The sequence below is a fragment of the Erinaceus europaeus genome, chromosome 6 (genome assembly GCF_950295315.1).
Source record: "Erinaceus europaeus chromosome 6, mEriEur2.1, whole genome shotgun sequence".
NCBI lineage: Eukaryota > Metazoa > Chordata > Mammalia > Eulipotyphla > Erinaceidae > Erinaceus > Erinaceus europaeus.
The window spans coordinates 38,126,725-38,140,593 of NC_080167.1; the positions used below are offsets into that span (position 1 = coordinate 38,126,725).

Genomic DNA, 13,869 nt, shown 5'->3' on the forward strand with positions numbered 1-13,869 from the left:
CTTAGGACAAAAGTTCAGATTCAGTCCCCAGTACCACCATAAACCAAAGGTGTGCAATGCCCTAGTAAGAAGGAAGGAAGGGAAGAAGGGAGAATTGGAGGAAGATAAAGAAAAACAAAACAAAAAGATTTGTGGTCACAAAAGAGAGAAATCCAGTGAGAATGAACTAGAGGAAAGTTGTTAAAGATGCAAACATCCAATGCCAGACAGTAGCATATCAAGTTCTATGTACATGTTAAAATGTGAAAGGATCTGGGTTCAAGTCCCCAGTCCCCACCTGCAAAAAGAGAATCTGCATGAGTGGTGAAACAGTGCTATAGAAATCTATCCCTCTTTTTCTCTCTCTCCTTCTCTATGTTCCCTTCCCTCCTATTTCTGTTTTTATCTAAAATAATAAATGAGCATATTTAAAAAGATACAAACTACTAGTTACAAACTACGTACTAGATATGTAATATACAAATGACAACTAAGGTTAATACCATGTAGATCCAGGATAAATCTATGGCAACCTAGCCAAGGAAAGTTGACTCTCCCTCAGAAAACAAATATTACAACAAAATAACTCAACAAATTTCATCAGAAAACATCTGGGATTTCTGGCAAATAAAGGAGCATCATTATATGAAGGTTAGTAACTGTGTGTGGACAGTGGGAGCAGGAAGGAAAGACTCAAGCAGAATCCCAGCACCACATTGCCAGCAGGCGCAGTAGTTGCCTCACCTCCATATGGAAGATTTAAAGGGCTCCTATTGAACCACTCAGGGACTAGGTTACTTTAAAAAAAAAAAAAGAGGGAGGTTGGCAGGGTTTGGTTTCTGGACTGCCATTTACAGCTGAGCAAAACTCAGGGAATTGTTCAGAGGAACCAGAGAGTGAAACACAGTACCTCTGCAGCATCAGGGAAGCCTACTAAACTATACGATCTCCCAGCTGCACTAGAGACCCTAGTAAATAGAGTCAGACTACCATGCAGGCAAGAAAAGCGACTCTGAACTCACAGCAGAGTTCCTGCTTATAAGAATCAGTTTGCGAAAAGAAGGATGTCTGAGATCCTTCCTGCTATCACCCCAAAGTAGGTCTCTGTTTAAGAGCATCACAGACATCACTTCAAAGCTCCTCCCATTCCTTTGCAACTAATATAAAACAGAACTTAGCTCACTTAACATAATTCCTTCTAGCTCTGTCCAAGATGGGTCAGAGAAGGTGGGTTCATTGTTCTTGATAGCTGCATAGTATTCCATTGTGTATATATACCACAGCTTTCTCAGCCACTCATCTGTTGTTGGGCACCTGGCTTGCTTCCAGGTTTTAGCTGTTATGAATTGTGCTGCTATGAACATAGGAGTACACACCTCTTTTTGGTTGGGTGTTATGGAGTCTTTGGGGTATAAGCCCAGGAGAGGAATTACTAGATCATATGGAAGGTCCATGTCTAGCCTTCTGAGAGTTTTCCAGACTGCTCTCCACAGAGGCTGGACCAATTTACATTCCCACCAGCAATGTAAAAGGGTTCCTCTGTCCCCACATCCTCTCCAGCATTTGTTGCTGCTGTCCTTTTTGATGTATACCATTCTTACAGGAGTGAGGTGGTATCTTAGTGTTGTCTTAATTTGCATTTCTCTGACAATCAGTGACCTAGAGCAGTTTTTCATATGTTTGTTAGCCTTTTGGATCTCCTCTGTAGTGAATGTTTTGTTCATATCCTCTGCCCATTTTTGGTCAGAAAGATAAAGATGAGTATGGGATGATCCCACTCATCAACAGAAGTTGACTAAGAAGATCTGAAAGGGAAACTAAAAGCAGGACCTGACCAAATTGTAAGTAGGGCACCAAAGTAAAAACCCTGTGGTGAGGGGTAGACATGCAGCTTCCTGGGCCAGTGGGGGGTGAGAGTGGGTGGGAGGGATGGGTCACAGTCTTTTGATGGTGGGAATGGTGTTTATGTACACTCCTAGCAAAATGTAGACATATAAATCAGTAGTTAATTAATAATGAGAGGGGGAAAATCAATTGTATGTCTCAAAGTTTTTCAAAACACAAACTGAATCTTTTTAATATATAGGCTGTGTATTTGATATGCAGACTTTCTCAAAAGCCTAGACCAAGTAGATTAGAAGCATCCAGTAGCACAGCTATATACAAGATACTGGATACTGTACAGCAAACCATAACAAAAGGACTTTTCAAAGTTAACCCAATTACCAAATAATGTGATGATAACATTAATTATCGATTGTCTCTTTGAACCCTAAGACAGCAGGAACCTCACATCTCCACTATAGAGCCTCTACTTCCCCCAGTCCTGGAACCCTTGGATAGGGCCCACTTTCCCATATGCCTCTCCCAATCCATATCAAATAATATTGCATCCGCCGATCACAACCTAATCAACGCAACGATTGCCACCTCAACATGCTTCACTTCAGACTGTGTCCAGAGACTTCACATGTGGAATGACAACCCTTCAGCTTCATTATTCGGGTGAGACCTTTCCTTTTATAGTACACTCTAATTTCATCTCAGGTAGTTCACTTTCTAACAAAGTCCCATATCCTAGATATACACCAGTTTCTATGAGAGAGAGCTTATGTTCACACATATCCATAAATTACTGCAAAATATATACCTGAAAGCAGAAGTACACTAGAGTTTGCAGTGAGTACCTCCCTAACACTTCCTCTCCACTATTCCAAGCTTTGGGTCCATGATTGCTCAACAATTTGTTTGGCTTTGTATGTTAACTCTTTTCAGTCACCAGGTTCCAGATGCCATCAGGATGCTGGCCAGGCTTCCCTGGATTGAAGACCCCACCAATATGTCCTGGAGCTCAGCTTCCCCAGAGATACACCCTACTAGGGAAAGAGAGAGGCAGACTGGGAGTATGGACCGACCAGTCAATGCCCATGTTCAGCGGGGAAGCAATTACAGAAGCCAGACCTTCTACCTTCTGCAACCCTCAATGACCCTGGGTCCATGCTCCCAGAGAGATAGAGAATGGGAAAGCTATCAGGGGAGGGGGTGGGTTATGGAGATTAGGTGGTGGGAATTGTGTGGAGTTGTACCCCTCCTACCCTATGGTTTTGTTAATTAATCCTATCTTAAATTAAAAAAAAAAGAGTAAGAATTTGAAAAACCTTTAGAAAAAGAAAAACAGAACTTAGCACCACCTATGGGCATATATAGGAAGCAAAACAGATAGGTAAAATTAAGAAAACAATGATTCTACAAAATCAATATAAATTCCAGAAACTTAATAATGTAAAGCTAGAAGAAAAGCTATCATAAAAGAGTTTAGGGAATGCACTGTCAGGAAACTTGAAGAAATACAAAGCTCAAATAAATACAAATACAAATTTAATATGAAGAAGTGAGCAAAGAAAGAAATCCACTTCAAAAGATTTACTTGATAGGAAAATAGAGAAGCTGAAAACAGAGATACAAGGTATGAAGACATACTAAATGCATTTCAGTCTCAAATATAGCAAGTCAAGGAAGTAAGTAGACTTACCCATGTAGAAGAAATAACATCAGAAATAGAAGGCAAACTGGCAACACTCTTTGACTTCAGAGTAGAAGAGGAAAAAAAAGTTTAGAAAAAATGAGGAAATTATTCAGGAGATTGAAAAATCTACCAGAAAAAACAAATACCAAAGTTATATGGATCCCAGAAGGAGTATGGAAGAAGGGAGCAGGAACCATAATAAAAAAAATAAGCCAAAAATTTCCAACACTGGAATGTGATGAAGATACAGATATTCAGGAAAGCAAAGAATGGTGATACAAGAACAATTAAGAAATACTTCCTTAGATATGTTTATATATTTCCATATAAAATATGTAATAGTTTTATGTATAACACATTTATATGCACAGAATCCTCTATATCTTACATAATGTCATTTTGTCACATGCTTCTTTTTTCTCTAGGGTTATTACTGGGGCTCAGTGCCTGCACCATGAATCCACTGCTCCTGGAGGCCATTTTTTTTTCCTTTTGTTGCCCTTGTTGTTGTAGCCTTGTTGTGGTTATTATTGTTGTTGTTGATGTCATTCATTGTTGGATAGGACAGAAGGAAATCGAGAGAGGAGGGGAAGACAGAGAGGGAGAGAGAAAGATAGACACCTGCAGACCTACTTCACCGCCCATGAAGCAACTCCCCTGCAGGTGGGGAACCAGGATCCTTATGCGGTCCTTGCACCCTGCACCACGTGCAACTAAACCGCTGCACTACCGCCTGATGCACCACTTGTGTTTTTTAATCTTTCGTATAATTTTTCTTTTGCATTTCTAGTCCTTATCACATACAGTATCCTGAGGCTCTTTAAACTGGTTTCTCTGTTTAAGAATTCTTCTTAAGGGAGTCGGGCTGTAGCGCAGTGGGTTAAGCGCAGGTGGCGCAAAGCACAAGGACAGGCATAAGGATCCCGGTTCGAACCCCGGCTCCCCACCTGTAGGGGAGTCGCTTCACAGGTGGTGAAGCAGGTCTGCAGGTGTCTATTTTTCTCTCCTCCTCTCTGTCTTCCCCTCCTTTCTCCATTTCTCTCTGTCCTATCCAACAACAACAACAACAATAATAACTACAACAATAAAACAACAAGGGCAACAATAAGGGAATAAATAAATAAAATAAATATTTAAAAAAAGAACTCTTCTTAAAAGATATTTCATGTATTTATTTATTGGATATAGACAAAGATAAATCAAGAGGGGAGGGAGAAGAGAGACAGACAGACAACTGCAATACTGCTACACTGCTTGTGAAGCTTTCCCCTGCAGTTGGGGATCAGGGGCTTGAACCCAGGTCTTTCTTTGCACACTGTTACATGTGTGCTCAACCAGGTGCACCACAACCTGTCCATTGTTCAAGTACTCTTGCTGCTATAGTTTATATCTCTTACCAAATGATCTGCATTTCTCTGAAAGTCAGCTAATGTATGGTTTCACTCATGTGCAAGATAAACAACTGAAACACATGAACTTGTTTTAAAAAATGTCAACTGTCTATAAGATTCTATGAACACTGTGGTGATTCTCCTATTAAAAGGAGTCACACACCAAGAGGGAATTCTGGCACCAGCTGGAAAGAGACAACTTTTAAGACCTCTATAACTGTCAATAAAATATCTAAAACAATGAAATATTTCCCTTTAGAGAAAAACTAATTAATTATGCAAACTGTTTCTAGAAACTTGATTGTGGAGTATCTCTCCAATTTGCATATCTGTAAGCAAACACGCTGCAGAAACTTATTAGTGACTTGACCTTCTTTGGAGAGCTTAGTTGGAATGCCAATAAAATAAATTATCCCCATAAAAAATCAAGAGAGAAAAAATTCAATCATAAACCTTAGAAGATGGTATGCAGTATAGTAATATAATAAATGGCCCTATCTCTGCCATACCGCTACACATTGTTTTCACTGTCTCCTGCACAGGGCTGAGATTTTATTCTAAAATGATGAATAAAATTTTTTTAAGACTAAACCAAGCAACTTAACTGTCTCCATTTATATCCCACCTGAGATTAAAGGGTGACAAATAGATTTTATTAATTTATTTTGAAAAGTCTTTCACAGAAAGGAATTTCAGTGGTGGTAATTTAGAAAGATGCTCCACAGCATCTCAATGTTGAGGCAGCCAGAGACACTCCTTAAAGACATCAGTGGTGTTATCTGCCTCCCCTAGCTTTCTTTCCCATTAGTCTATAAAGCCAGCTTTGATAGAAAAACACTCAGGTGGAGAGATGAGGTTGTTGGGGTGAAAGAAATGCAAGAACTCTGTTTCTACATATGTGAAAAACTGCTATGGGTAATCTGACAATAACTGGATGTGTCTCATCTAGAGAATTTTAATCTTTTCAGTCCATCATAACACATGTATAGAAAATGGTAATTAGGTGACTGGAGGACAAGAAGAAACTTGCATTGGGAGAATTAGAATTACTCTCTGTTGAGAAAATCTGGGTTCCTTTCCCATAGTTCTAAATCTAAGACTCAAGTTTCCCATCTATGCACACACACACAAAAAAAATGACAATAAAGGGGCCAAGTGGTGGTGCACCTGATTGAGCATACATGTTACAATGCAAAAGGACCTGGGTTCAAGCCCCCAGTCCCAACCTGCAGGGGTAAAGCTTCACAAAATGGTGAAGCAGTGCTGTAGGTATCTCTGTTGACCTCCCTCTCTATCTTCCCCTTCCTCCAATTTCTACCTGTCTCTATCCAATAAATAAAGATAATAAAAAAGAGAAAAATGATAATAACTTTCACAGAATATCTGAGAATTAAAAATTAATAATATCAAACTTCAGGGAGGTGTGCCATGGACTAACAGGGACTGAATCAACTCTCATCCCAAAACATCAAATAAATACAAGAAACCCAACTGAAGTCATAATCTACAGCTGAGGGTTCTTCAGCCTCAGGTTGGTGCCCACATGAGGTTGAGACAAAAAGGGGGGGTGGGTTGAGGAACAGCAGAGCTGTTCAGGTCAGAGCTCCAGGTCAGAGCTCCAAGCAGCAAGGTGTTGAGCTGTGACATTTTGGCAGTTTCACCTTAAGCACAGCAAGCAAAAAAGGTTGTTCCAAGTGCCAGGAGAAAAGAGAAAAGGGTTTCAAACCTCCAATCTTTTACTCAGGAAGTATTCAGCTTTATGAATTTATTACAAGGACACAATATAAAACAAGGCATTTGTGACCATAAGACATCTCAAAGCAACCATCTCCTCTATCCCATCCCACCTGCTGCGGATCTTACAAACAATAGACACCTAGAGATCACAACAGCACCACCAACTGGCCATCAATAACCAGTAGAGTAGCAGCACCTGGGTCTACTCTCCCTGATCAGATACAAGTCAATACAGGCAAATTTGAATAGTTGATTGAATGGTACTGAAAGAAGGACCTCAAAACACACCATATACAATGGTTAAACCAAAAAGAAATATTGGAGAAATAAACCGTGACAAAAGTCTAGATAACCTCCCCACCCAAAAGGGTTGTGAAGATAAGATCCAAACATTAAGTAATCTATTATCTGCAACATTTCTATCACAGGAGTGAGGAAAGAGTTTGAAAATAGTATCATCAGGAATGGGGAAGCAGCAAATAAGCCTCCAAAAAGAAAACACTAACTATCTTGAGGTAATTAGAGAGCTGAAATAGCTGAGCTAAGAGCACAACTAGCTGAACAAACTAATACAGTATCAGAACAGATATCAGAACACAACAGCTGAGCTACAGAAAACAACAGAGGGGAGAGAGAAATAAATGCATTATTGGCTTGCCCGAGGAAGAGAGGTAGGGAGGGGAAGAAAACATTCTATAGGACATAATAGCTGAGAACTTCCCTACTCTAGACATAAAGGATCAAGAAACTCAGAGGGTTCCAAACAGAATTAACCCAGACTTAAAGACACCAAGACACATCCTGTTTAGAATGAAAAGAAATAAGGACAGGGAAAGGATCTTGAACACTGCAGGAGAAACCCAAAGAGTCACTTACAGAGGAAAACCCATAAGATTAGCAGCACATTTCTCCATACAAACACTAGAGACCAGAAGAGAATGGAAAGATATATATCAAGCTCTCAATGAGAAAGGTTTTCAACCAACACTACTGTATACTGCTAGACTGTCATTCAAACTAGATGGAGGCATAAATCCTACTCAGACAAGCAAGAGTTGAAGGAATCAATTATCACCAAGCCTGCCCTGAAAGTTACCATAAACATGCCATATATCAGAACACTCTAAAAGTTTAGATTAATGGCATTAAAATATCTTCAATCTATGATATCAATAATGTCAATGACCTGAATTCACCCATTAAAAGGCATAGAGTAGGGAAATGGATCAGAAAACAAAACCCAACCATAGGTTTTCTGCAGGAATCCCACCTACCTCAACAAGACAAACACAGACTCAAAGTGAAAGGATGGAAAACCACCATACAAGTCAATGAACCACAAAAAGGGACACAACAGAGCTTAAAACAAGTGAAATTTTAGAAGATAGGTATGGATATTGCTTAAAGCTCAGACGATCAGTCAATCAAGAGGTCTTAGTGATTATTAACATCATCATGCCCAATGAGATGTCATCCAAATACATCAAACATCTACTGAAGGGCTACAGCAATAAATTAACAGCAACACAATAATAGTAAGGGATTTCAGTACCCCTTGGATGTTAGAACAGAAACTATCAAATACTTAGAGGAAAATACTGGCGTAACTCTTTTCCATCTAAATTTTAAAGGCACCCTCAATGAAATGAATCCAATTACCAAAAAAAAAAAAAAAAAGCTGAACAAAAAACACAAAGCAGAACTTGGACTGGGTCTGGTATATTGCACCAGAGTAAAGGATTCTGGAGTAGAGGGGTAGGTAGAAGTTGAAAAACAAGATCAGAAGGGACAACTCTAAGCATAACTTGGACTGGAGTTGGTTATTGTAACAAAGTAAAAGCAATAACCCTGGAGGAAAAAATTAAGCATCTTGATAAAAAGCCTGTACCAGTAGACCTTATTATAAAATAATTAGTTGAGTTACATGAAAACTGTCATTGGTTGAGTTACACAAAGATTCTTCAATATACACAAAGATAAAAGAAAGCAAACATTTACTTCACACGTGTCATTAAATCATGCCATATTAGGAATCATTAACAATCAGCAGGCAGGAGTGCTGAGTTCTGCCAGTCTAATGCTCTAAACAATAAAAAAAGAATATCCATGGGGCAATTAATTTCCTGCACACTGATTATTCTAATCTCAACACTAACAAGTAAGGCTAAAACCAATAAAATTAAACAGCACAGCAAGAAACCAAAGGCTGAGCCCACTTGTGTGTGGTGTGTTGGTGGAAGGGATATTGCTCTGGAACCTTGGAAGATAAATCACATCTTGTAGGTCATTGTTGAGTAGTAGGAAGCTATTTTAGAACCCTTAACTATATTAGAAAATTCAGTGCTCTCAGATATCTTTATGCCAACTACACCCCTTCCAAGCGCACTGACACACATTTTACATATTGAGGATTTTTTTTTAATATTTATTTTATTTATTTATTCCCTTTTGTTGCCCTTGTTTTTTTTTTATTGTTGTAGTTATTATTGTTGTTGTCGTTGTTGGATAGGACAGAGAGAAATGGAGAGAGGAGGGGAAGACAGAGAGGAGGAGAGAAAGATAGACACCTGCAGACCTGCTTCACCGCCTGTGAAGCGACTCCCCTGCAGGTGGGGAGCCGGGGTTTGAACCGGGATCCTTATGCCGGTCCTTGTGCTTTGCGCCACCTGCGCTTAACCCGCCGCGCTACAGCCCGACTCCCTATATTCAGGATTTTAAGACCAGATACATTATCCAAGCCAACCAGTTGGTACTAAAGCCAGAACCAGGAACTGATTATTTTCCCTTCACAAAATTTTCAGATCTTTACAGTATAATGATTATTGATATATAGGATATTTAAGATTACAGATATAATAGTTTCCATTGTCACAAGTAAAACAGAAATGAAGAGGCTTGTGGGATGAAGTAGAGATGTTTGGTTCCAAAGCAAAATACACCTTATAGTTTGCATGTTTTAACATTTGAAAAGTACTTCCACATGAGCCATGAAATATATTTGTCACACCAGTCCTCTGACACACCATTCCCAATACTTCTATATGTGAGGAAGAGTCCCCTTAAGTTTACAAAGTCACAGAAAGGTAGTTTCTTTACTGTCCTGAATACATAGGCTCTGATCACATACTTGAACTCAGTAAAAAAAAAAAAAAAAAAAAAAAAAAAAAGTCACCTGGCATAGCCTGGAAGACACAGGACTTCAGTTCCTGATACCACCATTTTCTTTGAGACCTTCACCAAAATCCTCATTCTCTGTATGGCCACATTTTCCTCATTAAGAAAACAATGACTTCATAAGGCTGTTATGAGAATCATACAAAACCAATCTTGGCATAAGATAGGTTCTTAAAATTTTGATCTCTGTTTTTCCATCATTCCTTCCTCTATTCAATTCTTAAATAACTCTTATTCCAAAGGCAACCTTTTCTTTTCAAGCTGTGTTAACTGGCCACTCTAGTTAAAAATGAGAATTTTAATCCTCACTTTATGTTCAGTATGTTTTACACAGAGTAGATCCCTATAACAAGAGTTTATCCATATACAAGTGGTAAATCAGGGAATTATGTGACTCCAGCAGAGCAGCACAAGTGGTCCACATACAAGTTTTCTGAACACACCATATGCTATGTCATCAAGATACAACAAGTCTATCCTGTCAAATTGAGAATAGGTGTTCCTGCCCCTTTTTGTGGTTCATTGACTTGTATGGTGGTTTTCCATCCTTTCACTTTGAGTCTGTGTTTGTCTTGTTGAGGTAGGTGGGATTCCTGCAGAAAACCTATGGTTGGGTTTTGTTTTCTGATCCATTTCCCTACTCTATGCCTTTTAATGGGTGAATTCAGGTCATTGACATTATTGATATCATAGATTGAAGATATTTTAATGCCATTAATCTAAATTTTTAGAGTGTTCTGATATATGGCATGTTTATGGTAACTTTCAGGGCAGGCTTGGTGATAATTGATTCCTTCAACTCTTGCTTGTCTGAGTAGGATTTATGCCTCCATCTAGTTTGAATGACAGTCTAGCAGTATACAGTAGTGTTGGTTGAAAACCTTTCTCATTGAGAGCTTGATATATATCTTTCCATTCTCTTCTGGTCTCTAGTGTTTGTATGGAGAAATGTGCTGCTAATCTTACGGGTTTTCCTCTGTAAGTGACTCTTTGGGTTTCTCCTGCAGTGTTCAAGATCCTTTCCCTGTCCTTATTTCTTTTCATTCTAAACAGGATGTGTCTTGGTGTCTTTAAGTCTGGGTTAATTCTGTTTGGAACCCTCTGAGTTTCTTGATCCTTTATGTCTAGAGTAGGGAAATTCTCAGCTATTATGTCCTATAGAATGCTTTCTTCCCCTCCCTACCTCTCTTCCTCGGGCAAGCCAATAAAGCATATATTTAAGTCATCCCATATATCTCTGTTGTTGTTTACAGTGTCTCTTAATCTCTTTTTGAGTTCTCTTACTTCTTTCTTAGTTTTTTCTAATTTATGCTCAATCTTGCTAATTCTGTTTCTGCTTCACTTATTCTGTTCTCTCTCCCCTCTGTTGTTTTCTGTAGCTCAGCTGTTGTGTTCTGACATCTATTCTGATACTGTATTAGCTTGTTCAGCTAGCTGTGCTCTTGATCAGCTATTTAAGCTCTCTAATTACCTCCAGATAGTGTTTTCTTTTAGAGGCTCATTTGCTGTTCCCATTTCTGAGGATATTATTTTCAAACTCTTTCTTCACTCCTGTGACTAATGCTTCAATCAGTGTTTGGATCTTGTCCTCATTCTTATATGCTTCTATCTTTTGGGGGGAGGTACCTGGTTCATTTCTCCAATGTTTCTTCTTGGTTTAACCATTGTATATGGTGTGTTATGAGGCCCCTCTCTAGGTAGTATTCAATCCACTAATCACACTTGCCTAGACTGACTTGTGTCTAAGTAAAGTACTTAAACAGTTTACAGTTATGGAAATTAACAGCTGTTTCAATGTTGTCTCAATCCTTGAGGTGAGCACAGTGGCTATTAAACCCTCTGTTGTTCTTTATCTTCCCTGTAGGCTTTTTAAATGTAAGTAGATTTTTTTTAGCTTATTTACTCACTTCTAACCTAGAGATAAAACAAGGTGGAGAAGAAATAGCACAGTGATTATGCAAAGAGAGCCCTATACCCTAAGGGTGCAAAACCCCAGGCTAAATCATCTTCTCTGACAATAGCCAGAACCAAGGTGGGCAGCTCTCCTTGGCCCTGTGAGTTTCTAAAAAAGAAAAAACCCTGTTTGTACCCCATGGGTTCTAAGGCTCCAAATTCATAGGGAGAACTGTGTGGAAAGGCTCACTATACAGCCCCATTTCCAGACCATTGGGAGTGTATGTCTCCTGAGTTACCAAATCAGGTCCCTACCCCCATGTCACCACAGAGCCTACCCACTGCTGCTCCAGCTTCCAAAGAAAAGTAACAATGGAGACTCACAGTTGCATTTGGTGAGCCTTAGAGGATCCTCTTCTCCCATTAGCAGTTTATTTGTTGATAAAACTCAGACAGGAGGTGGCGCCTCAACTGGCAAACTTCCTGTTACCAGTCTCTCTCCAGTATATACTGGCTTTCAGCCCCAGGAATCTATCCTTAAGGTCCTCTTTGTCCACCAGCCACATGCATTTTCACTCATCCATGACTTGGTGGGTTTCAATGTATTCTGAGTCTTGTATTGTTGCATTCTCAGGTGATCTTTGTTATTCCTGGCCTTTTTCATTTATAGGTCCCATCTTCTCTTTCTTTCCAAATCACACATAAACCTATTATTACATCCAAATGTCCCTTCTTTTTCCCTCCTTTCTCTCCAGTTCCTGATGAAGTTGGAGTTCAGATCCCTCTGGTCTCATCTGCCCCCTATCATTTCTCCCCCACTGGAAGTATGGATCAAAATTATTTTAGGCTGCAGAAGGTGGGAGTTCTAGCTTCTGTAATTGCTTCTCCGCTGGATATGAGCATTAGAAGGAAGATCCATACCTCAAGCCTGTTTCTGTCTTTCCCTAGTGGGGCAAGGCTCTGAAGTGGTGACATTCCAAGGCACATTGTTGAGATTGTCTGCCCAGGGAAGTCAGGATGCAATCATGATAGTGTCTGCAACTTGGTGGCTGAGGCTACAAATGTTTCAGCTATAGTTGGTGGATTCTGCTTAGGCCTATAGTTATATTTATTTATTGGGGGGGGGGGGTTGATCTGATCCCTGTTAATCCACGGCCATGCCTCCTGGAACTCTCCACCTTGTTTTTCTACAGGTAAATTCTTATATTAGTGTCATTTATTTATAGAGAAGTTAGTACACTTGTATAGCTAGTTACAGTCTAAAACAAAACACTGATTTTATTACTTCAGTTGGTACTAAGTTATATCTTTAAATGTTTCAAATGATTGTAATTTTTTGAGTATTCTATACCAATTCTGTTTCCCTCAAAATGCCAGGCTACTTTTAGGGTATAATATCCTATTTTGTGTGTGTGTGTGTGTGTGTGTGTGTGTGTGTGTGTGTGTGTGCGGCGCGTTTGTTTTTGTTATCATATGGGCTTTGCCAACTCCAGGCTGACTTTTTCAGAAACATTATCCAATGTAGTGGGGTCTGGGCTAGAACATGTGTCATATACATAACAAAGCAGGTTCTGATGCATGTAAACTATGCATTGCCATGTAAGCCATATTCCAGTCTCCTAAATTGATTGCTATTAAATTCAACAGAAAACATGCTTCAAATTAAAAGTGAGCCATGTTACTATCTTATAGATATAAGTAAAAGCACTGAATATATTTAATTGGTTAAATTTTCATTCAGTTGAGAGTAACGGAAAACCCAAATTACAATATCTCAAAGAAAACAGTTAGCAAAACACCAAGACTGATCCCTAATTAAGCTATCAAGCTTGAATGATTATTATGTTTAAATGTAGATTCTTACTTGGTAACAAGTATAACACTCTAATGAGTAATGCTGATAATGGATAAGGCTATGAAACAAAAGTAGACATATGGGAAACATCTGTAACTCCATCTCAATTTTGTTACAAACTAGAACTGTTCTAATCATGTAAAATTTTTTGAAGTGGAAGACATAACTAAATTTTTCTCTAACATAACAGTTTATCTAAGCAAAGTGCTCTGAATCTCTAAGTCTCAGGGAACCCGGTTCGTTATTGTTTGTTGTACTATCAACAATAACTCTCAGCTTTTATCTCTTAGCTAAAACGACAGCATTCTAGTCAG

General features: G+C 39.0%; 1 protein-coding gene across 4 annotated transcripts in view; it reads right to left on the minus strand.

Moving 5' to 3' along the window:
* Window positions 1–13,869, minus strand: part of RGS7 (regulator of G protein signaling 7) — a 522,282-nt gene that overhangs the window by 486,901 nt on the left and 21,512 nt on the right. The window lies entirely within an intron of this gene.